Genomic DNA, 23,942 nt, shown 5'->3' with positions numbered 1-23,942 from the left:
TTTCCTTCTGCTTCCTGTTTTCTGGGTCTGGGATAACGGTGGGGGATACCTCTCCTTCTCCCCTGGCTGTACATCCTCCCTTCCGCCTTTCCATCTCTTGCAGCCTCAGGTACACCTGGCTCTCCCCAACCAGGTCTGTGACTGGTCCCTTGAGGCACAGGGAGTTTTCAGGGCAGGAGAGGGGTGAATCCGGTGCTGGCGGTGGTGATGCCAGTTTGTGTGGCACTTCCGGCCCTCCCACACAATCGCCCCCTTGTCCCTCATCTGTCTGCCCACACAAAGACTCCATTCTCTGGGGGCCCTGAGCTCATCTCTGCCTTCTTTCTTCTCCCCCCAGCCAGTCCCCTCCCAGCTTCTCCAGTACCTCCACGGGGATGACGGCGTGCTCCCCAATAGTTGGTGTTGGTGGCCCTCATGCCATCTTGGGAGCCCTGGCAGTTATCCTGGGCCTCCTTGGTTGCTCCAGCTGGAGGGAGTGCTGTTCCAGCCAGGGTCTCAGTCTGGGGACAGTGCCAGGAAGATTGGGATGAGGATCGAGGGGCTCACTGCATGTGGGCATCCGAGAGACGGGCATCGTTTTTCTAATCCCTTTGGCCTACTTGGAGTTCTCCCTTTCTTTCCTGTCTAATGAAATAGATACAGAAACAACTCCAAACAGATGCAAAACTAAAGACCAGAGGGAATTAGCCAACAAAACAGAAAGGCCTTAGGGAAGGAGGGTGTGGGTGTCAATGGAGGAAATAATTTACGGGAGCCTTTCCATTCCTCGGGGTGAGACCAGTGGATAAAAAGTGCTACTTCTGAATTCTGGGCCCTTCACGCCAGGGGGCCCTTCACCATCCTGTCGAGCACAGGAGGAAAGCAGGGGCTTAGGAACTGCCATCTGTTTTGCCAGGGAGAAGGAGATGCCTTCTTCAGAGGGAACCTTCATGTCACCCCGGGTTCTGATCAGACCTCATTCTCCAAAATCAACCTCTCCCTTTATCATCCTCAGGGACCTTCTGCAATGGAGCCACTGCCTTCCTGAAACCACAAGTTTCTGTTGAGTGTAATGTGCCTAGTAATATGCTACACCAACTGACACTGGAAAGATTTTTAGGGCTCAGTCCCTACTTTATTTTTTATTTTTTAAAATATATTTTATTGATTTTCCACAGAGAGGAAAGGAGAGGGATAGAGAGCTAGAAATGTCAATGAGAGAGAAACATCAACCAGCTGCCTCCTGCACACCCTCTACTGGGGATGTGCCCGCAACCAAGGTACATGCCCTTGACCGGAATCGAACCTGGAACCTTTCAGTCCGAGACCGACGCTCTATCCACTGAGCCAAACCGGTTTCGGCTCAGTCCCTACTTTAATAGACGGCACAATCTTACTGGTTTAGAGGGCCCCTTGGTTCACAAACAATAATGCCAATCAACCCTGCCTCCAGCTTCTGGTTCTCATTTGGGGGCTTCCTTTTAGAGGTCCACAGTCAGATGTGCAGAACTATAGAATTCTTTACCCACAGAATATCTGAGAATTCCAGGAATCAAGTAATCATCATGGCATCTGATAGCTTCTCTGTCCTGTGGCTTCGGGAACTGTGTGAGGGGAAGGACATGCACATATAACCTGGCCCAATTTCTCTTCTCAGACTATTTTGTTGTTGCTGTTAATCCTCATCCGAAGATATTTTCCCATTGACTTTTAGGGAGAGTAGGAAATAGAGGGAAAGACAGAGAAACACCAATGTGAGAGAAACACATCCATTGGTTGCCTCTGGCATGAGCTCCAACCAGGGGCCAGGCCAGGCAGAAGCCTGCTACCAAGGTACGTGATTTTGGCTAAAATCGAACCCCAGACCTTTTGGTCCGTAGGCCACATTCTGTCTATCCACAGCCAAACTGGCTGGGTTATCTTCCTAGACTTTGAAATTTATAGGCTCGAGTATGAAAAATTGTAGTTAAATTTTTATCTCTGCCACTTACTAATTTTATTACATCTGATAAGTTACTTAACTGCTATACCTCAGTTTTTCCTCATCTGCAAATTGGGGAGGTTGTTTAAAGATTAATTATGCAGCCAAAACCGATTTGGCTCAGTGGATAGACCATTGGCATGCAGACTGAAAGGTCCCAGGTTCGATTCCAGTCAAGGGCATGTACCTTGGTTGTGGGCACATCCCCAATAGGGGGTGTGCAGGAGGCAGCAGATTGATGTTTCTCTCTCACCGATGTTTCTAATTTTCTATCCCTCTTCCTTCCTCTCTGTAAAAAGTCAATAAAATATATTTAAAAAAAGATTAATTATGTAGTCCATATGAAATTAATAAATGTTAGCTTCAAAAAAGAAAATGAACAGAGACTGCATAGGGCAAAGGTCATGTACATTACAACAGTGGCCTCACTTACTTGTCTTCCTTGGAACTTGATTATTCAGATTGAAAGTCCCCCCTCCATGGCCTGATTTTTAATTTTGTTAGAAAGCATTTTCTTAGGACTCACTAGTATCTTCTTTGGGCTGGTATCCACTAATATATTTCTTATGTCTCCTCACAGCCCTTGAAGAATGGCCCTTCAGATACAGAGAATGCATTGGACTGGTCATGGTTTAGGCAGGTTAGGGAAGAGGAGTATACCTTCATGAGGGCAATTACCCTATGAGCTCGGTACTCTTATCAGTCATTCCCATTTTTACAGACAGGGAAACTAAGGCATCCTGATATATAAAAAGCCAGGGGCCATCATGACCGAAACAAATGAATGGACTACCGAACAAAGGTGGCAGGGGGGTTAAGTGAGGGATGACCAAACGACTGAACAGCAGGCTACGTGGAGTGACCCGGCCAGTGGAGGGTGGGGGCGGGTGGGGGGGGCAGTTCGGGGTGACCAGGCTGGCAGGCAGGTGAGCAGTTAGGAGTCAGTGGTCCTGGATTGTAAGAGGGATGTCCAACTGCCAGTTATCTCTTGAGGGTCCCTGATTGGAGAGGGTGCAGGCTGGGCTGAGGGCCGCCCCCGTGTTGTGCACAGATTTCATGCACTAGGCCTCTAGTCCTATATAATAAAGAGCTAATACGGAAATGGTCGTCACACTCTTGTGCCCTTGCCCTGGGGCAGGGACCTGAGGCCTGGCTGGGAGAGCTGAGGCTTTGCCCCTGCCCCTTCTTCCCTGCACTGGGGCCGGGGACCTGAGGCTGCACCCCCTGCCCTGTGGGGCTTGATGGGGGTGGGGCCTGTTGGGTCTGGGTCTCCTGTGATTTTAAGGTGCATGCATGTGGGTGGGGACTTGACTCTGGGTCCTGTGGTGTGCCCCAGACTCTGACAGGAGGGAGATTTTCATATACATTTTACTAATTTTCTTTCATCTCTGACACTTGTATAATAGGGCAGGTAGCAATATTAAAATATTTCCTCTAATTCCCTTTTAATGTGCAGAATTTCATGTACTGGGCCACTAGTAGAGAATATAAATTAACTTGCTCCCAAATCACACAACTGGTAAGAGGTACACAAAGATCCAAGCCCAGGCAGTCTAACTCCAGAGACCATGTTCTTCTTTTCCCTTTTTTTTTTTTTTTTAATGTATTTTATTGACTTTTTACAGAGAGGAAGGGAGAGGGATAGAGAGTTAGAAACATCGATGAGAGAGAAACATCTATCAGCTGCCTCCTGCACACCCCCTACTGGGGATGTGCCTGCAACCAAGGTACATGCCCTTGACCAGATTCGAACCTGGGACATTTCAGTCTGCAGGCCGATGCTTTAGCCACTGAGCCAAACCAGTTCCAGAGACCATGTTCTTTACCTGGACACTATACTAGAATGAAACAAGGTTTTTCTTACCCACTTAAAATAAGAATTGGGGCATGCCTCTGCATGTGTGTGTGTGTTCAGGGTTCTTCTTTAGTGTGTGGCGACACCCTTCATTAGTTTAATTTCCAGTGCAGAGCACGACTTCTAAATGATTTGAAGAACATATTCCAGTGCTTCTGGAATCAGCTGTTTCTGGGCTCAAAGCACTGCATGGTCACTAATTAGCTGTTTGGTCTTTGCAAGTTAACTTAACCTCTCTGTGCCTGTTTTTTTTATCTACCTGTATTCAAATTTCAGCTCTGCCACTTAGCATTTTTAACTTTGTACCTCCTTTTTCCTCATCTGTAAAATGAGGATAATAATTACTCCACAGTTACGAGCAGTAAGATAACCCATATAAAGCTCTTGATAATGCATGTATAGCTCAGTCTCTTTCCCAAAACGTCAGCTATTATAATTCCATCAACACATTCTGATACTTGTTGCTTATCACTGAGGTGCTCAAGAAATGCTAATAAAGTTTAGGTGGGTCTGACAGCTCCTGGGAATAGCAAGAGGAGTTGGGCCTTGAGTTGATTAGAGGGAGTGGGATAAGAAGGCTGTTTCCTTCACTGTGAACCTAACCAGACAAGATCCCGAGAGAAGGAGCTAGGAGGGCTTTGCACACCCTAATTTCTCAGCAATTTGGCTAGTTGCTTTTTTTTTTTTTTCTCTTGCTGCCATGGTTTAGTCACGACAAGACCATGCTGGGGTACGATGAAGACTAGGAAGTTCAAGGCCTTTGGCAGACGGAGACAGGCCACGCCCCAAATGGAAAGCAAGGCCTAAGCGCCTAAAGCTACTTCTTTCGTGAAATTTCATGGATTTTTCTCGGGATGAAACACCACCTAACGCAGAGCCCAGCGCCGTTCGCCAGTTCCCATCTTTAGAATTTGAAGAATGAGAGCTAGCCAAAGGGGAATCCCGGTTTTGGGATACTGGGGTACGGCGGCTGCCTGGGGACCAAAACGTCTCCAAGGTAAAGTTGCAGCCTGAAGCGATTTTTTGACCCCCGACACTTAATGGACTGCTGAAGACCCGGATGTGTCTGGGACTGGTCGAGGTGCCCATTAACGCGCCCCCGCTAGACCATCCCCCTCCTCCGTTTAGAATTGGGTTTCAGGTACGCCAATCATCACTTCGCCAGCCACTCACTCTTCAAGGGTGGGGTGTAGTCCCGGCATCCCCTCTCTTATTGGTAGGGCCTACAAGAAGAGGGCGGGGAGGCCGGCTTAGGCTGCCCAATGGGCGTCGTGGCGTGTGGGTAAGGCGGAGCCGAGGCGCTTGGCAGCTGCCCAATCAGCGTCCTTGTTTGTGTGGTGCCGCCGCCGCCGGTGCAGCCGCCGCCGCCGCCGCTGCCCCCGTCTGTACCGCAGTGTCTGCTCCGCCCGCCCGCCCCGGTCCGGCCCGCCCCCCTCTCCCACCTCCGTCCTTCGTCCCGTCGGCAGGGTACGGGACCCCCTGTGCCGTCGCCTCTTCCTTTTTCGACGCCGCCGCCGCCGCCTGAAGAGGCGAGCTAGCTGGGAGTTACACCGCCACCGCCAGGTGAGGAGCTCCGGCCTAGGCCAGCCTGGCCGCCCGCCCGCCCGGGGGCGGTGAGGAGGGAGGAAGGGAGGGAGGGAGGCTGGGAGGAGGCGGTGGTGGCGGCGGCGGAGGTGGGGGAAGGGAAAGGTGGAGGGGTGGGGGAGGGGAAGCGCCCGCGAGCCGACGCCCGCCCGCGCGCCCCCGCCTGGCGTCCCCCTCCCCCCACCCCGGCACCGCGCGCCCCCGCATCACGCTCCCCCTTCACCTCATCCCCTCCCCCCCGCTCCGTGCGCGCGCCCCGGCCTTTCACTTCGGCCTCGCGCGCCCTCGGCTCCCTTCATTCCTTCTCCTTTTACTCTTTCTCACCTCCCTCGCGCCCCGTTTCCCCCGCCATCCCCGCTTTCAGTCACTGCCTCATGCCCGCCATGCTCCCCTTCTTTCCTCTCTACGCGCCCCCCCTCTTTTAACTTTCCACCCTCCTCCCCCCAGCGGTGCCCTCAGGGTGCGGGGGCCGCTCCCTGCTTTCAGTCTGGTGTTTGGTGGCGGTTGGGACAGATGGGGGGGATTCTGAAGGGTAAAGGAAGCACGAGGTAATTATCTTTATTTAGGCGAAGGAATCGGGAGCGCTGAACCCGACCCCTTCTTTATTTCGTCGTCGTCGTCCGCGGTCCCCCCGTCGCTCTCCCCTTAGGAAAAGGGAATTGTCTCTCAGTCTGGGTGGACACTTACCTTCTGTAGCGTCTAAGCCACCCCTGTCCTCAGCTGGGCTCCTGGGACACACCGGATCCGTATCCCAGCTCATTGCCTGAGGGTCTGTGTGGAATGAGAACTTAGCCTCCCCTAACCAGTCCGGGACTTAGAGTACTTTTTGCTTCCCTGCTCTCAGTTACACCGAGGAGCTGGCCGCTCCTGGGAGTGCCAGGGTTTGGGTGCCACTCGCTGGCCCGGGACCTTTCTCCCCTCGTAAAGGTACGGGTAGCTTCTTTGCACTCTTTCCCAGCATCAGCTTCCTCCCAGACACACTAGCTGTTGGCTCGTAGGACCGGCACTGAGTTAGAGATGGAGGCATTGTGGTGGGTGGGTGGGTGACTAACTACCAACCTTTTCTGCTTCTGTCATCTGGAGAATCCGGTAGCCTCGCAAGAGCAGTTTTCTCATTTCTGATCAATAATTATTCGAAGCCCTTTTGTGTGAAACGGAGCTGGGAGATCATTTTAGCAAAGCAAAAAAGCAGGCTGCAACAGAGATTTGGACTTTTCAGCAGCGGGAATAAAAGCAGGTTCAGCAGACGTGTGTTGGAGAAGAGCTGATGTTTTTGAGTTTTGGAAACACGTTTCTCTCTAAAAATTTATTTTTACAAAATGTGATACAAAAATGCAAAGAAATGTTTCTCCAGTCCCCCTTTCAATGCAGATGAACTTCTGATTGCTTTCTGGCAGCAACATGGTGTCCATATGTTGTCTATATGTTGGAGATTAACCTACTTGGGAGTTTAATGGTAACTTTGTTGTGTGTTTTTCTTTTTCTTTGATACACTGACTCTTGAAAGTCTGATAACCACTTGGATTCATATTCATTCATGATAAGAATGCTAAAGTAGCATTTCTGTTGGTACTTGATTGGGAGGGAGGCAACTTCTGAAGGTGCTACTGAGGAGATTGATATATTGTGAGGGAAGACTCACACCTGTTGGGAATGATGCTGTGCTTTTTGGGTGACTGATATCCCAGTCTCTGACTGTTTTGGGATGGGCTGGGTTAAGGATAGTTTTTTCTTGGGCTTCTTGAGCAGATAGGTTGTATGAATAAGGAGTTAATTAATGGAGTTCTGATCTGGTAGTGCTGTCTTCCGTTTTTAGAAAAATGTAGTTTTTAGTCTAGTGGCAGTGATAACCATCTTGGTAAAGACTGAGGAAGAAAAGTATTAATGAGCAGGTATTAGAAGGCTGGACCAGTGTGTGGGCTGAGTGACCCAGTTTGAGATGAAGTGAAGCTTAAGGACTTTTGTCCTGCCTATTCCTTATTTAAGAACACTTTCCATGAGGTGAGAGTGATTTGTAGCTGACAGCAGCATCCATCTTTGTTTTATGACACTGTGGTTTGCTTCCCCTGACTGTGGGTGATGTCTGTTAACTTCCTGTTTAGAGGCAGTCGGAATAGGGTCTGAATAGAGGCTGCATTCAAACATGAATCTAGGAACAATGTTAACCAGGTTCCCTGATCAGCCCTTCACATTTAAGTTCTAGTAGAAACTCTTTTGCTGTGTTTAGCATAAGGCCACAGGGAGGTGGGGAGGAAGATGTGAGAAATTTGTTCTGAATCTGATAGTCTTAAAGTATATTAAAAAACCTGTGTATTGTCCTCTCCCTTTTGGGAGGCAGATGTCCCCATTCGGTCCCTGTGTTCCCCATCCTCAAACCCCCCCCCCCCTTTTTTTTTTTTCCTTCGGGATGGACCTGGTTACCAGGTTGGGTTTTGGTTAGAGAACAGCAGTGTGAAGAAGGGTCAGTGTGTCAGTAATAGTATCCTAGTCATATTCTGGGATCAGCTTCATACTTGCCTTAAGCAGTAGTATATATGGAAACCACGCCTCTTGTTTTAATTGACTGATTTTCTTCTTCTTTGCACACCCACCAAACTGGAGGTTCATGTGTAGAGGAACAGTATCTGTGCTGTCCTGGTTTCTAGATTGGGGAGCATATTCCTTATTAGCCACCCATTGGGAGTCATATTGACAAGCAGCCCGTCTGCACTCAACTCGGAATGTTCATTTTGTTTGGCTCATTGAGGAAAACCAAACCAGCTTTGGTTGATTAAAACAAATGCTATAGACATTGTGAGATTTGAACTATAACGGACCGAGGGACTTTCTTTTCCAGATCCTTTGCAGTGCTTAAAGAGTCCTGAATCAGTACATATCAAGGCACAATAGACAGGCATTTTCTGAGGCCATTTGGAGGGAAAGAAAAAGGAAAAAAAAGGATATGAACCCATATTGACTATAAATCTAGTCCTGGCCTAAAGCTGTCCACCTCTTGCTCAGAAGGAAAAAAAAAGCAACCTATCAGACAGTGCCACAAAGTTGTAGTTCGCCTGCATTGGCTAAGCTGAGAAAAGATAACATATAAGGCAGTTCAATTTCTGTTGAAAAGGACTGGCTTTTTTTTTTGGGGGGGGGGGCCCTTCTGTTAGCCATATTATTTGTTTTATTCTTGGTAATTCCTCTGATGCTTTTTCTGTAGGTCACTGGTTGGGGATTTCAGTGGCTTTAAGTTCCATAAAGCAGAGAAGCTCTTACATTTGTGTACTAATGATGAAAATCTCTGAAGAGTAGATCTAATTTGAAATGCTCCCACCTCATGTTCCATCTTTTACCTTCTATCTTATGGATATGTGAAATATTCCTGTGCAGTTTGGAGTTCATCCAGTAGGAAAGGATTGAACCGGTGCCATTAAGGGCTTAACCTGTTTCATATACCTTATAGAAATGGTGTCTCCCTCAAAAATCCTCTATTTTTTTTGCCATTGCCTTCTTAAGTTGCTATCACCTGGCAAGAAACTATCAAGAGTTTTGGGTGATAGTACTAACAGCAATAGAGGAATAAGCATATATTTTGTTGCTTTTGAGGTATGAAGTGGTCATATCCCGGATCTCAAAGAGTCATTAGTAATTGCAAAAGCTTCTTTGACAACATAATTGTTATTAATACTAACCAGTGAACTATTAAGGGAAATGACAATACTTCCTGAGCCATTCTCTGGTTGCTTTTCACATCTGGCTAGTATACATTTTTAAAATAATTGCAGGTTACTGTTATTTGAACCTGAAAGTCATGCTTTAAGGCTTCTGATCAAAGCTTTTTGAAAATTTTGTCTCATTTGGGTGGAAGGTGGGATTTGTAATATAAATATAGGCTGCAGTGTTAGATATTAAGTTAGATATTAGGATTAATAAATTCCCATTATGGTTGTAAGGGAGTAGAAATATTAACTGGAGAGCTTGTGGTCTCTTACCTAGAAGGTATGTATAAAATTAGCTTTTTGAGAGTATTTCAATTTACACTTCGTGGGAGGCAGGTTGTGAGCTAATAAGTGGCTAATTGTAATAGTAGAACACAGATGTAGAGAGTTTAGAAATATTGGTTCAAATCCTAGCTGCTTTGCCACTTATTAGCTACTAGTATATAACTTTTCTAAATCGCAGTCCAAAATATCTCCATCACTTAGTATATGACTTTTAATAAGTCTCATCTTTGTATTCTCATTTCTGTCAGAGTAAAAGCCAGTCCTTATAGTGGCCTATAAGGTCTTACATGATCTGCCTGCCCTCCTCACTTCTCTTTTGATTATCATCCTCCCTCTTTGTTCACTCCATTCAAGCCACATTGACTTATTCTTTAAATACAGGGGTGGGAAAAAGTAAGTTTATAGTTGTATGTGAAACAATTTATTCTTGTATTACTTATTAATTATTGTACTGTTTATTCGCATTACAATTGTAAACCTACTTTTGTTTACCCCTGTATATCACCCATTGGTTTTTTTCTAAACCTTAACCCGAGAATATGTGTTTTTTTTTATATGTGTGGGTTTTTTGTTGTTTTTTAGTGAGAGTAAGGGAGAGGGAAAGAGAGAAACATCAATTGGTTGTTTCTCCTACCTGCCCTGACCCTGATTGTGTGAGATTGAACCCCCAACCTGAGTATGTGCCCTGACCAGGAAGTGGACTCAAGACACTTTAGTGCACAGGATGTTGCCCTAACAGAGCCACACTACATTGGCCAGGCTCAGCCACATTCTTTATCTTAGGACTTTTGCCCTAGCTATTCCCTCCAGTGAGAAATAGCAAGTTTTTCCCAGAGATAATACAATTGAACAATTTTCTAACTTCCTTCAAGTCTTTGCTTACTAGTAAATGACACTTTTTCAATGAGACCTTATCCTACCACTTTAAAATTGTACCTTTAGCCCTAGCAGTTTGTCCCATTGGCCTATGGATGGAAGGGTCTAGGGCAGTGATCGGCAAACTGCGGCTTTTGAGCCACGGTTTGCCGCTCTGTTGACTAATAAGTTTGCCGACCACTGGTCTAGGATTTCATTCTGGTCAAGAGCACATACCTTGGTTGCAGGCTGGATCTGCAGCCCCAGTCAGGGTGCATGTCAGAGGCAACTAGTCGATGTGTCTCACACCAATGTTTCACTTTCTCTGTTTCTCCCCCATTCCTTCCACTCTCTCTAAAAATTAATGGAAAAATATCCTCAGGTGAGGGTTAACAAATTATTCTTTCTACTACCACCCCATTACTCCTAATCCTTCCTTACTCTGTTTCCTTTTTCATTGCACTTACAATATTATAACATACTGATTTGGTTTTTGGGTGCTTTCTCATTATATAAGGTCTATGAAGGCATGGATTTATTTTGTTTTGTGTAATACCTAGTACAGTATCAGACATACAGTTAATACTCAAGTATTTGTTGATCAGATAGGAATAAAACTTTTCCTAATCTCATTTATGTTTACCTCATGTTTGTTTATAACAAAAGTATAAAGTGTGATAAGCTTAATATGAGATAAAAATAATGATTTTAAAATAATTGCCTTCCCATTAAAATGGTAAATAATACTTGGTTACTGAAAAAATATCTTCATATATATAAATATTATTACATCTCTTCTAAACTCCAGGGGTTTTTTTTTTTTTTTTTTTTAAATATATATATTTTATCGATTTTTTTGCAGAAGGAAGGGAGAGATATAGAGAGCTAGAAACGTCAATGAGAGAGAAACATCGACCAGCTGCCTCTTGCACACCTCGTACCGGGGATGTGCCCGCAACCAGTGTACATGCCCTTGACTGGAATCGAACCTGGGACCTTTCAGTCCACAGACCAAGGCTCTACCACTGAGCCAAACCGGTTTCGGCTAAACTTCAGTTCTTTTATTCCAGTTGTCTATTGTGTGCTGGACATATTCACCTCAATTCCATTGGTGCCTCAAACAACATTTCTATCATCTGTTTCCCTTCTATGACTCATTGAATCACCTAAGCCAAAAATGTGAGCACTGTTGTCAATTCTTTCTCATCCATTCCTTTTTAAATTTTTTTCATTCCCTTTTTTTTTTTTTTTTTTTTTTTAATCCATTACTTTTTTAATACTTCTGAATCTATCTTTTTCTGTATTTCCATTGCTGGTCTTGACACCTACAATACTTATTTGAAACATTGCCATGATCTCTTATAGGTCTCTGCTTTTTAGTCTTATTTTTTATTTTTAAACTAGAGGCCCAGTGCATGAAATTCGTGCATGGGTAGGGTCCCTAGGCCTGGCCAACAATTAGGGCTGATTGGGGTCTTCCTTTCTTGGCTGCCAGCTGGGGCTTTCCTTCGTTCTGTGCTGCCCCCTAGTGGTCAGTGCACTACTATAATGAGTGGTCGAACTCATGAGGGGACAATTTGCATATTAGCCTTTTATTATATAGGATTTTTTTTTACAATTCCCACCTGAGGATATGTTTTATTAATTTCAGAGAGAGAGAGGAACATTGATTGTTTACCTCCCATTTACACCCTGACCAAGGATGGAACCTGCAACATAGATAAGTGCCCTAATTGGAAATTGAACCCACAGCTTTTTGGTGTATGGATGACCCTCCAACTAAATGAGCCACCCGACCAGGACATTCTTATTCTAAACTCTCAATCATAATTGTCTTCACAATGGCCTAACACAGAGACCTCATTATTCAGCATCCCCTTCACAAAAGTATTCAGTATTTTCCAATCAGTTAAAGGTAAAATGTAAACCTCACCTAGTTTTTAAGGCCATTTATAATTTTGGCTTTAGTCTTACTTTTCTCCCGTACAGTTTATATGTGGGCAAATAACAGTTCTTTTAGTTCCCAGATCAACTTCCAAATTTCATTTCAAATGCTGCTTTCTCTGGAAAGTCTTCTCTGACATGCCTAAAGAGACTTAGAAATGCTTTCTTCTTGGATCTCACTCTAATTTATAAATATTTTTATCTCCCCTTAGTGATCTATAAACATCCTGAAAGAAGATACATACATACATACATATATATATATATATATATATATATATATATATATATATTTTTTTTTACTATTGTGTCTCCAGTGCCTAGCATAGTGCCTGTCACCTAAAGATATTTTAAAATGAATAATTCCATGGGTTGAAAAAATGCTGCATTTAGAAGCTGCTCTTTTTGTAATGTTCTGGAGGCAGAAGAACAAAGTCGGAGTTTTAGTTCTACCATTTATCATTTGTGTGACCTTGGTTGAGTCATTTGAAGTCTCCAAGCCATGGTTTCCTCAGATTAGAAATGAGGATCAATAGCTGCTTTATCTGATTCACTAGGTTTCTGTGTCAGTCATATAAAGGTGCTTTATAAACTGTAAAGCCCTGTACAATTGTTAATTATTATGAGCTGATACAAGCTGAGCTTTCTTACAACCCATTTTTCCTCATTGATAATGAGGCCCTTTCTATCAACAAGCCATAAATACTCTTCTACAAAATGTTCTCATGTTCCCTTTTTCTTTTTTAAAAATTTTGATTACAGGCCGAAACCGGTTTGGCTCAATGGATAGAGCGTCGGCTTGGGGACTGAAGGGTCCCGGGTTCGATTCCGGTCAAGGGCATGTACCTTGGTTGCGGGCATATCCCCAGTAGGGGGTATGCAAGAGGCAGCTGATCAATGACTCTCTCTCATCGATGTTTCTAACTCTCTATCTCTCTCCCTTCCTCTCTGTACAAAATCAATAAAATATATTTAAAAAAAAAAATAAATAAAATAAAAATTTTGATTACATATATATAGAGAAACATTGATTTGTTGTTCTACTTACTTATGCATTCATTGGTTGTTCCTTATACTAATTGTATCGGTTAATAATGCAGATTTTGTAATCAAAGGAAACAATTTCAAGAGAAACATCAAAAGTGCTTTATTCAAAGTAATGTCCATTGCTAGCTACACATTTCACCCATCTTTCAGGTAATTTGTGGATACCATCCCAATAAAACTTTTCTTGTTTTGAGGCAAACCATTCAGAGACCCAATTTTCCATTTCTTCGTACATTTTGAAGTGCTGCTTAGAAAGTGCATGTGCCATCAATCAGAACAAGTTGTAATCTGAAAGAACAAGTGGTCTGGTGAATAAGTGGGTGGGTTAATATTTCCCAGGCAAGATCTTTTAACGTGTCTTTAACTGGTTTTGACATGTGTGATGGTGCGTCATTACTAAGCAAAATTACTTTGCCCTGTCTTTTGGCACATTCCGGTCGTTTCATGATCAAAGCGTGGTTCACATTGATTATTTGTTGTTGGTAGCCATCAGTATTAATGGTTTCACCTGGTTTTAGAAGCTCATAATACACTACACCTTCCTGATCCCACCAAATGCAGAGCATCGTCTTCTTTCTGAAGCAGTTTGGCCTTGCAGTCGATGTTGATGGTTGCCCTGGATCAACCCATGATTTTATGCGTTTGGGATTCTCAGAATAAATCTACTTTTCATCACCAGTTACAATTCGATGCAAAAAAGACTTGTACCATTGAAGCAACATTTTACTGATGACTTTTCGGTTTTCCATTTGGCTTTCATTCAGTTGAAGTGGCACCCATTTTCCTTCCTTAAAATCTTTCCCATTGCTGAGCAATGTTTAATCTTTCTGCAAGTTGTTTTTGAGTTTGACATGTATCTTCATCCAGTGATGCTTGTAATTATTGGTCTTCAAACTTTTTCGGTTGACCTGGACATTTTTGTTTTTCATATCGAAATCATCACTTTTAAAGTGTTTAAACCAACATTCACAAGTATCTTGAGATGGAGCATGTTCACCATAAGCTTCCCGAAGTATTCAGCAGCACTTTTCTTCAAAATAAAGTAATGAATTAAAACTTCCCGCAAATGTTCTTTTTTTTGGCACAAAATTTGACTTTTTAAAAAAATATATATATTTTATTGATTTTTTTTTACAGAGAGCAAGGGAGAGGGATAGAGAGTTAGAAATATCCGATGAGAGAGAAACATTGATTAGCTACCTCCTGCACACCTCCTACTGGGGATGTGCCCACAACCAAGGTACATGCCCTTGACTGGAACCGAACATAGGACCTTTCTGTCCGCAGGCCGACGCTCTAACTGCTGCGCAAAACCGGTTAGAAACGGCTGAAATTTGACATTTTTAAGCTTAAAAATATCTTATGATTTTAATACCTTCAGAAAATTTGACATGAAGTTTTGAAGCTTGTTGTCAATACAACAAAATAGCATACATATCAAATCGAATCTGTGTCAACATATGTGTAACACCATCTATTGAAAAATCCGCATTATTAACTGATATGCCTAGTATATGCCCTGACGGGATCAAACCTGCAGCCTTGGCATTTTGGGATAATGTAATCAATTGAGCTCCCCAGCCAGGGCATCATTTTTATCAATAGGTATAGTATACTCCTGTATATCATCTTAAGTTTGGCAAATTTAAAGGCTTTTTCTATATCCCCATGGATAAAAAGATTGCAAAATCCTGAGAAGTTACACTTCTCATGGAGTTTCTCAGTCATTTTATATTTTTTTCTCAGATTTAAAAGAAATTTGCATTTTTGCAACTTTTAGAACTTAAAAGGAATTTAAAAAATGGAACTGCAGCACAACTAGCGTGGCTATGTGGTTGAGCCTTGACTTATGAACTAGGAGGTCACAGTTCGATTCCCACTCAGGGCACATGGCCAGATTGTGGGCTATGAGATCCAGCCCAGATTGTGGGCTGATCCCTATTGCGGGGTGTGCAGGAAGCAGTCCATTAATGATTCTCTCTCATCATTGATGTTTCTACTTATAGTTCCCTCTCTTTCTTCTCTGAAATCAATTAAAAAGTAACTATAAACTGATTTGTTAAACACTTTTTTTTGCGTAAGGCTTTTTACTATTTTAATTCTTTTTTAAAAAAATATATATTTTATTGATTTTGTACAGAGAGGAAGGGAGAGAGATAGTTAGAAACATCAACGAGAGAGAGTCATCAATCAGTTGCCTCTTGCACACCTCCTACTGGGGATATGCCCGCAACCAAGGTACATGCCCTTGACCGGAATCAAACCCGGGTCCCTTCAGTCCCCAAGCCGACGCTCTATCCATTGAGCTAACCCGGTTTCGGCTATTTTAATTCTTATAGTAACTCTGTGAGGGAGATTTTTTTTACTGATGAGAAAACTCAATTTGGGGAAGTTGTCATTTTGCTGGAATCTCACATAATAAAAGTGGTGAATGCAACATTATTTGAACAACTCTGATTCCAAAAGTTGTGATCTTACCATATTCCTATAATTTTTATAGGCTTTTGTTTTGACTTTTTTTATTTTTAATATTTTTATTGATTTTTTTACAGTGAGGAAGGGAGAGGGATAGAGAGCTAGAAACATTGCTGAGCAAGAAACATCAACCAGCTGCCTCTTGCACACCCCCTACTGGGGATGTGCCTACAACCAATATACATGCCCTTGACTAGAATCAAACTTGGGACCTTTCAGTCCGCAGACCGACGCTTTATCCACTGAGCCAAACCAGTTTCGGCTGTTTTGCCTTTTTATTTTTTATTTATTATTTTAAAAAATATATATTTTATTGATTTTTCACAGAGAGGAAGAGAGAGGGATAGAGAGTTAGAAACATCGATGAGAGAGAATCATCGATCAGCTGCCTCTTGCACACCCCTTCCTGGGGATGTGCCCGCAACCAAGGTACATGCCCTTGCCCGGAATCGAACCTGGGACCTTTCAGTCCGCAGGCCGACGCTCTATCCACTGAGCCAAACCGGTCCCGGCTACCTTTTTATTTTTTAAAATATTTTTGATTGATTTCAGAGAGGGGGAGAGAGAGAGAGAAACATCAGTGAGAGAGAATCATTGGTTGTCTGCCTCCTGCCTATTGGGGATCAAGCTCGAAACCCTGATATGTGCCCTGACCAGGAACTGAACTATGACCTCCTGGTTCATATGTCGATTCTCAACTTCTGAACCACACTGGCTGGGCTATTGTACCTTAAAAAAAAAAAGCAACAGCAAAACCTATGATAATTCTCAGTATTAAAAGATTTTATGTTAAAAAAGTTATATGATCAAATAGGTTTAGAAAAATTCTGCATTAAATTAAGGTAGATTTTGCCGAAACCGGTTTGGCTCAGTGGTAGAGCGTTGGTCTACGGACTGAAAGGTCCCAGGTTCAATTCCGGTCAAGGGCATGTACATTGGTTGCGGGCACATCCCCGGTGGGGGGTGTTCAAGAGGCAGCTGGTTGATGTTTCTCTCTCATCGATGTTTCTAGCTCTCTCTCTCCCTTCCTCTCTGTAAAAAAAATCAAAATATATTAAAAAAATTAAGGTAGATTTCATTTTAATTTTAATTTTGTTTTTTGTTAATCCTCACCCAAGGATATTTTTTCCCATTTATTTGTAGAGAGTATGTGGTGGGGAGAAACATCCGTGTGAGACACATAGATTGGTTGTCTCCCGAATGTGTCCTGACCAGGGCTGGGGATTGAATTTGCAACCCAGTTACATGCCCTTAACTCAGGGGTCCTCAAACTTTTTAAAGTGGGGGCCAGATCACGGTCCCTCAGAGAGCTGGAGGGCCGGACTATATGAACTAATTCCTACTGTAACACCTCGGCTGCGCTCACTGCCCAAAAAACCTGGCGGGCCGGATCAGACTCCTCTGCGGGCCGCATGTGGCCCGCGGGCCGTAGTTTGAAGACCCCTGCCTTAACTGGTGTGTGGGCCCATGCTGTTAACCACTGAGCAGGGCTTAAATAGGTTTTTATTGATTTGAGAGAGAGAGAGAGAGAGAAAGAGAGAGAGAGAGAGAGAAAATATGAAGAAACATCTATAAATTGCCTCCTGCACACCCCCTACTGGGGATTGAGCCAAGAACTCAGGCATGTGCCCTGACCAGGAACTGAACATGTGACCTCTTACTGCCTGGGACCGTGCTCAACCCACTGAGCCACATCACCTAGAGCAAGGCAGATTTCATTTTTTAAATTGATTTGAGAGAGAAACATTGTTTTGTTTTTCCACTTATTTATGCATTTATTTATTGGTTGATTCTTGCATGTGCCCTAACCAGAGATTGAAACCACAACCATGACATATCAAGACAATACTCTAACCAACTGCTACTGTCCAGAGCTCAGATTTTTTTTTTTTATCATATGACTTCCCATAACCTTGCATTGTACATAGGGAGTGGTAAAAGAATGGCTAAAAAAAAAAAAAGAGAGAGAGAGAGAGCTTCTCAAAATTATTTGAACATCAAAGAACATCTTACAGTGATCTGAATGCTTTGAGAATACTGTACTTCGATATTGTGCTTCCCTGTAGTTCCTCTGTGGAGTGAATTTTTTAATGAGTTGCAACTTTGGAATGAGGGAATTGATTAATTGCTTTTGTTTGTTGGTTTTCCAGAGAAATAGTATGGTGACATTAGGCTAGATTTTTTTTTTTTTTAGAAACTTCATAGGTGTGGAGGCTGCATTCCCCAACCCCCAACCCCATGAAACTTCTAAGATAAGTGGCACAGTTCATCTGACTTGGCCCGACCTTCATTGAATTTCTAGGTGGGTCACTGTAACTGAGCTGCTGGCCCCGCCTTCTTTCATCTAACATGCTAGAAACAGGAGAGTAAGGTTTCAGTTTTGTGAGGGAGCAGAAGCCCTTGAGCCAGGAGCAAGAAACCTTTCTTTCTGTAAAGATGGTCATATCACAGTAAGAAATTTATAAAGCCCATCATTCATTTTCTTCTGTGAGACATGCGGATAGACCTGGGGATCAGAGGAAAGAAGATTGATACCTTTTATTTTTCAGTTTTTTTAAAGGTGGTATGTTGATATTTAAAACAAAACAAAACCTAGAAATTTGTTCTATATCTTCTAATTGCATTAAAGGGTACCTGAATGGTGTTCACTCCTGAAATCCATACTTTTAGTTTGAGCTACCAGTGAAAAATATTGAAAACATTTTCCTAATAGGATAACATTTTTTTGGAGGGAGGGACAGTTTTCTAATCACTATTTAACATTTAAAAATATTTTTATTGATTTCAGAGAGGAAGGGAGAGGGAGAGAGATAGAAACATCAGTGATGAGAGAGAATCATTGGTTGGCTGCCTTTTGCATGCCCCCCCACTGGATTTCGAGCTCACAATCCAGGCATGTGTCCTTGACTAGAATCAAACCTCAGTTCACAGGCCCACACTCTATCCATTGAGTCAAACCAGCCAGGGCTTCTATTTACCCTGTTTCCCCAAAAATAAGACAGTGTCTTATATTAATTTTTGCTCCCAAAAATGCGCTAGGTCTTATTTTCAGGGGATGTCTTATTTTTCCATGAAGAAGTATACAGTACACATTTATTGTTAAATAAAAATAAAGGAAATTTATTACCTGTATAAGGTAAGGTAAATTAATTTTCATTCTGAGACAGAGCCTGGGGGGCCTTATTTTCGGAAGATGTCTTATTTTCGGGGAAACACTGGTAACATTTATATGGCTAGATTGATGTGTTGCTATAAAAGAGATTAAAACAGTTGGTCATGTGTATTGCTACTGCCCAGGACAGGTTGGCTAGAAGAGCCTATAAGTTCTATGAAAATTTGATGTGTGAATATCATCACACTCTTTTTATGTACTAGAGTTGGCTTATAATAAGTGCCCATGAATAAATTAATGCTACTTTGATGCCATTCTTTTTTTTTAATTTTTAAAAAATATTTTCATTTCAGAGAGGAATGGAGAGGGAGAGAGAGAGAGAGAAACATTTATGATGAGAGAGAATCATTGATTGGCCGTCTCTTGCACGCCCTTACTGGGGATCAAGCCTGCAACCCGGGCATGTGCCCTTGATCGGAATCGAACCCAGGACCTTTCTGTCTGCAGGTCGATGATCTATCCACTGAACCAAACCAGCCAGGGTTCTGATGCCATTCTTTTTTTCATTTTGTAATTCAGGTGGTGAATAATGCTCAGTTTCTCAGCTGAGTGCATTGTGAATTTGAAAGTTTTGTTTTTATAGAGTATTTCTTGAAATATATATTTTTATTGATTTTAGAAAGGAAGGAGAAGGGATAGAGATGTAGAAACATCAGTGATAAGAGAGAACCATTGATCAGCTGCCCCCCCCCCCCCCCTCCCCGGGTTAGAGCCAACAATCTGGTCATGTGCCCTAATCGGGAATTGAACTGTGACCTCCTGGTTCATAGCTTTTAGAGTATTTAAATCCAGACCTCATCTGCCACATGAATGGAAACTAGAAAATGGGTCTCTTATTGCACTAAGATCCAATTCTAAGTTTTCATTAGCCTGCATTTTTAATTCTTCACTTTCTTCTTAGCTATTTTCCATTCGAATTCTATATAATGCATTAATATTAAACTGGATGTTTTCAGGGAATGTGGGTAACTGGAAAAGGACCTTTTATAGGTGTATTTTGCAGAGAACAGAAGCATCTTTAAAAAAACTAGTGCATCTTTAAGAACCTTGAGAATTCAAAGGAATAAGATGTTTTTAGCCTAAATAATGGTGAACAATGTCTTTGAGATCTAATGGACTTCTGTATATCATAAGTACCATCGGTTGTGAATTGTTTTGATTGTTGCATGATTTTATATTACCAAGGCCTTGATGTCTGGCTGGTATTAAATTGTAACTTCCCCAATTTTGTCAAATACAGAGTGATATATGTCACAAAAGAGTATAACCAAAGTTAGAATCTGGACAGTCTTCATTTACAAATTAAACCTTCTATTCTGGCTGGCTGATTACCTGATCATATTCATAGAAATAAAATACAATATGATATAGTTGTACTAAAAAACCCACACACACTTAAAAGTGTCACTAGATGTGTGATTTTTGTGTTGTCTTCTGGGTTCAGTTGGGTTGAGGGTGTGAAAAGGACTGTGCAAGGGGTACTGTTATAGTGCAGAGAGTTATTAGAGGACAGTGAGATTTTTATCCATCGTATAGCTTTATGAATTAACTGAAGAAACCTTTGAAAATTAGCATTTTAATTTTGTTGTTAATGGGGTTGTTTAGTATATCTTCCATGTGCTGTCTAGACTACCACATTAGTTTTTGCTAGTTATTCATTTTTAAAAGATACTTTTATTGATTTCAGAGAGGAAGAGTGGGGGAGAGAGAGAGAGAAACATCAGTGATGACAGAGAATCATTGATTGGCTGCCTCCTACATGCCCTGACTGGGAATTGAACCATGACCTCCTGGTATGTAGATCAACACTCAGCCACTGAGCCACTCTTTAAAAAAAAAATAAAAAAAAATGATTTCGCCAGAACCGGTTTGGCTCAGTGGATAGAATGTCGGCCTGCGGACTGAAAGGTCCCAGGTTCGATTCCAGTCAAGGGCATGTACCTTGGTTGTGGGCACATCCCCAGTAGGGGGTGTGCAGGAGGTAGCTGGTCAATGATTCTCATTGATGTTTCTAGCTCTCTGTCCCTCTCCCTTCCTCTCTGTGAAAATCAATAAAATATATTTTAAAAAATGATTTCATAGATTTTTTTTTAAAGAACTATTATTTTTATTAATTTCAGAAAGGATGAGAGAGAGGGAGCAAGAAATAAAGACACACTGATGAGAGAGAATCATTGATCAGCTGTTCTGCACTCCCCCACTGGGGATCGATCAAGCCTGTAATCCAGGCATGTGTCTGACTAGGAATCAAGTCCTGACTGGGAATCAAACCCTTAAAAAAATAAAACCATCCTAATTGGCGTGAAATGGTACCTCATTGTGGTTTTTGCCGAAACCGGTTTGGCTCAATGGATAGAGCATCGGCTTGGGGACTGAAGGGTCCTGGGTTCGATTCCGGTCAAGGGCATGTACCTTGGTTCTGGGCATATCCCCAGTAGGGGGTATGCAAGAGGCAGCTGATCGATGACACTCTCTCATTGATGTTTCTAACTCTCTATCTCTCTACCTTCCTCTCTGTAAAAAATCAATAAAATATATTTTAAAAAAAAAAAAAAAGAAAGAACTGGTACCTCATTGTGGTTTTTATTTGTATTTCTCTAATGATTAGGGCTATGTTGAGGATTTTTTCATACACTTCTTGGTCATTTGTATATTTTCTTTCGAGAAATGCCTATTCAAGTTTTTGCCCATATTTTAACTGAGTTATTTTTGTTGAGTGGTAGGAGTTCTTGCTATAGTCTGAATATTAATCCTTTATGAGATAAAGATTTTCGAATATTTTCTCCCATTTTGTGGGTTACTTTTTTATTCTGTTGACTGTTCTTTGACACATAAAAGTTTTTAACTTTGATAAGTTAGAGTTTAATTTTTCTTGCATTGCTTGTGTTTTGGTATTCAAAAAATTGCTTCCAAATTCATTGTAATGAAGCTTTTATAGTATTAGTTATTACATTTATGTCTTTGATCCATTTTGGTTAATTTTGTATATGATGTAAAATAAGGGTCCAATTCCATTCTTTTGTTTGTGGATATCCAGTTTTTCTAGCACCATTTATTAAAAAGACATTCTTTTCTCCATTGAGTGATCTTAGTACTCTTGTTGGAACTCATTTGATCATATATGTTGGGTTTATTTCTGAGTGCTCTGTTTCATTGGTCTATATGTTGATCTTTATGCCATTACTGTACTGTTTTGGCTAAGTTTGGGAATTTTTAGTTCTTTTAAGATTGTGTTGGCTATTTGAAATCCCTTAAGATGCAATGTGAATTTTAGGCTGGATTTTTCAATACTTTTTAAATATTGGATGTATTAAACTAAACTGAATGTGATTACATTATGACAGCTGATTCCTGTCATAGAGCTTTAATTTCACTTTGTTTCTTGGATCACAGTGCTTTTCTTTTTCTTCTTTTTCTATTTTTTAAAAAATATATTTTATTGATTTTTTCAGAGAGGAAGGGAGAGGGATAGAGAGTTAGAAACATCGATGTGAGAGAATCATCGATCAGCTGCCTCCTGCACACCCCCCACTGGGGATGTGCCCGCAACCAAGGCACATGCCCCTGACCGGAATCGAACCTGGGACCTTTCAGTGCGCAGGCTGACACTCTATCCACTGAGTCAAACTGGTTAGGCAGTACTTTTCTTTATGGTATTATAATCAAGGTTATACCAAATATCTTGCTTTTATATTGTTACTAGAGACCTGGTGCTGAGGGGGTGTGTTCCTCAGCCTAGCCTGCACCCTCTCTCAATCTGGGACTGCTGCTCCTAACCACTCACCTGCCAGCCTGATAGCCCCCTAATTGCTTCCCTGCCGGCCTGATTGACTCCTAACTACTCCCCTGTCAGCATAATTGTCGCCAACTGCTCCCCTGCCGCCCGATCGCCCCCAAATACCTTCCCATGTGGGGCTTTGGGGAGTGGGGGACTCTGGCAGGATGAATCGAGGCTGAGGGGACTGGGTATTTCCATCTTGTGGCTGTGGGGTGCTGCCATCTTGTGAGGGCATGACAGAAAATTAGCATATACCCTCTTTAATGGCTGTGGGCGCCACCATCTTGTGAGGGTGTGATGGGCAATTAGTATATTCCCTCTCTATTAGGTAGGATTATTGGAAAATCAAGTTTGGTTCAATTTTTTTTTTTAGAAAAATCAAAATATACATCAGAAAGTTTCTTATAATTGTTTCTCACCAGCCAAGTTTTAAACCCTGTCATTGTTATTCCTTTTTTTTGCATTTATTTTTTAAATCAATCTTTTTTTAAAAATATATTTTATTGATTTTATACAGAGAGGAAGGGAGAGAGATAGAGAGTTAGAAACATCAATGAGAGAGTCATCGATCAGCTGCCTCTAGTACACCCCCTACTGGAGATATGCCCGCAACCAAGGTACGTGCCCTTGATCGGGATCGAACCCGGGACCCTTTAGTCCCCAAGCTGATGCTCTATCCATTGAGCCAAACCCTTCCAGCTTTTAAATAAATCTTTATTGTTTATATTATTACAAAGGTTCCTCATTTCTTCCCCCCTCCACCAGGTTCTCACCCCACCCTCTGCCCTTTCCCCACCCCCCATTGTCATCATCCATGGGTGCACAGTTTACATCCACCACTCCCCTTTTCCCCGAGAATTGTCAGACCACTCCCCTCCCCTATCTGATTCTATTATAATCAACAGTTAATATTGTTCATCAGGTTTTTTAATTTCCTTGTTGTTGTTTTTTAATTAATAAACTTTTATATTTTTAAGAATACATTTTTAAAATCTAATAATTTTAAACCTTGTTTTTTCTGCCCTGGGAACTGAGAAGCAAACTTGTTTACATGTAAACTTGCCCTTAGGCTATCAAAAGGCATAGCCATTCAAATGTAAATGAACACATTGTTTAAAGATAGCTGCTGGCTGGAATTGGATTACCTGTTTTGGGTGGGATGTTATTCCTTTTTTTAATTTCGGTTTGTGTGTGTGTGGATTTATTTCTAGTCTTCTTTTTACATAAAAGCATTGTTTTCCACATCATGCTGTTTTCTATTCTATATAATAAAAGGCTAATATGCAAGT

At 42.1% G+C, this 23,942-nt stretch overlaps 1 protein-coding gene across 2 annotated transcripts in view; it reads left to right on the top strand.

Annotated features, from left to right (window-relative positions):
* The first annotated feature begins 5,126 nt into the window (after positions 1-5,126).
* Positions 5,127-23,942, top strand: part of GATAD2B (GATA zinc finger domain containing 2B) — a 66,749-nt gene continuing 47,933 nt past the window's right edge. For both annotated transcript variants that reach the window (XM_084866799.1, XM_084866796.1), the window contains exon 1: positions 5,127-5,378. The gene's annotated coding sequence lies outside the window, so the exon portion shown is untranslated. The remainder of the gene's footprint in view (positions 5,379-23,942) is intronic.

The sequence above is a fragment of the Pipistrellus hanaki genome (assembly GCF_964339955.1).
Source record: "Pipistrellus hanaki genome assembly, chromosome: 18".
Lineage (NCBI taxonomy): Eukaryota > Metazoa > Chordata > Mammalia > Chiroptera > Vespertilionidae > Pipistrellus > Pipistrellus hanaki.
This window is presented reverse-complemented; position numbering and strand designations above follow the sequence as displayed.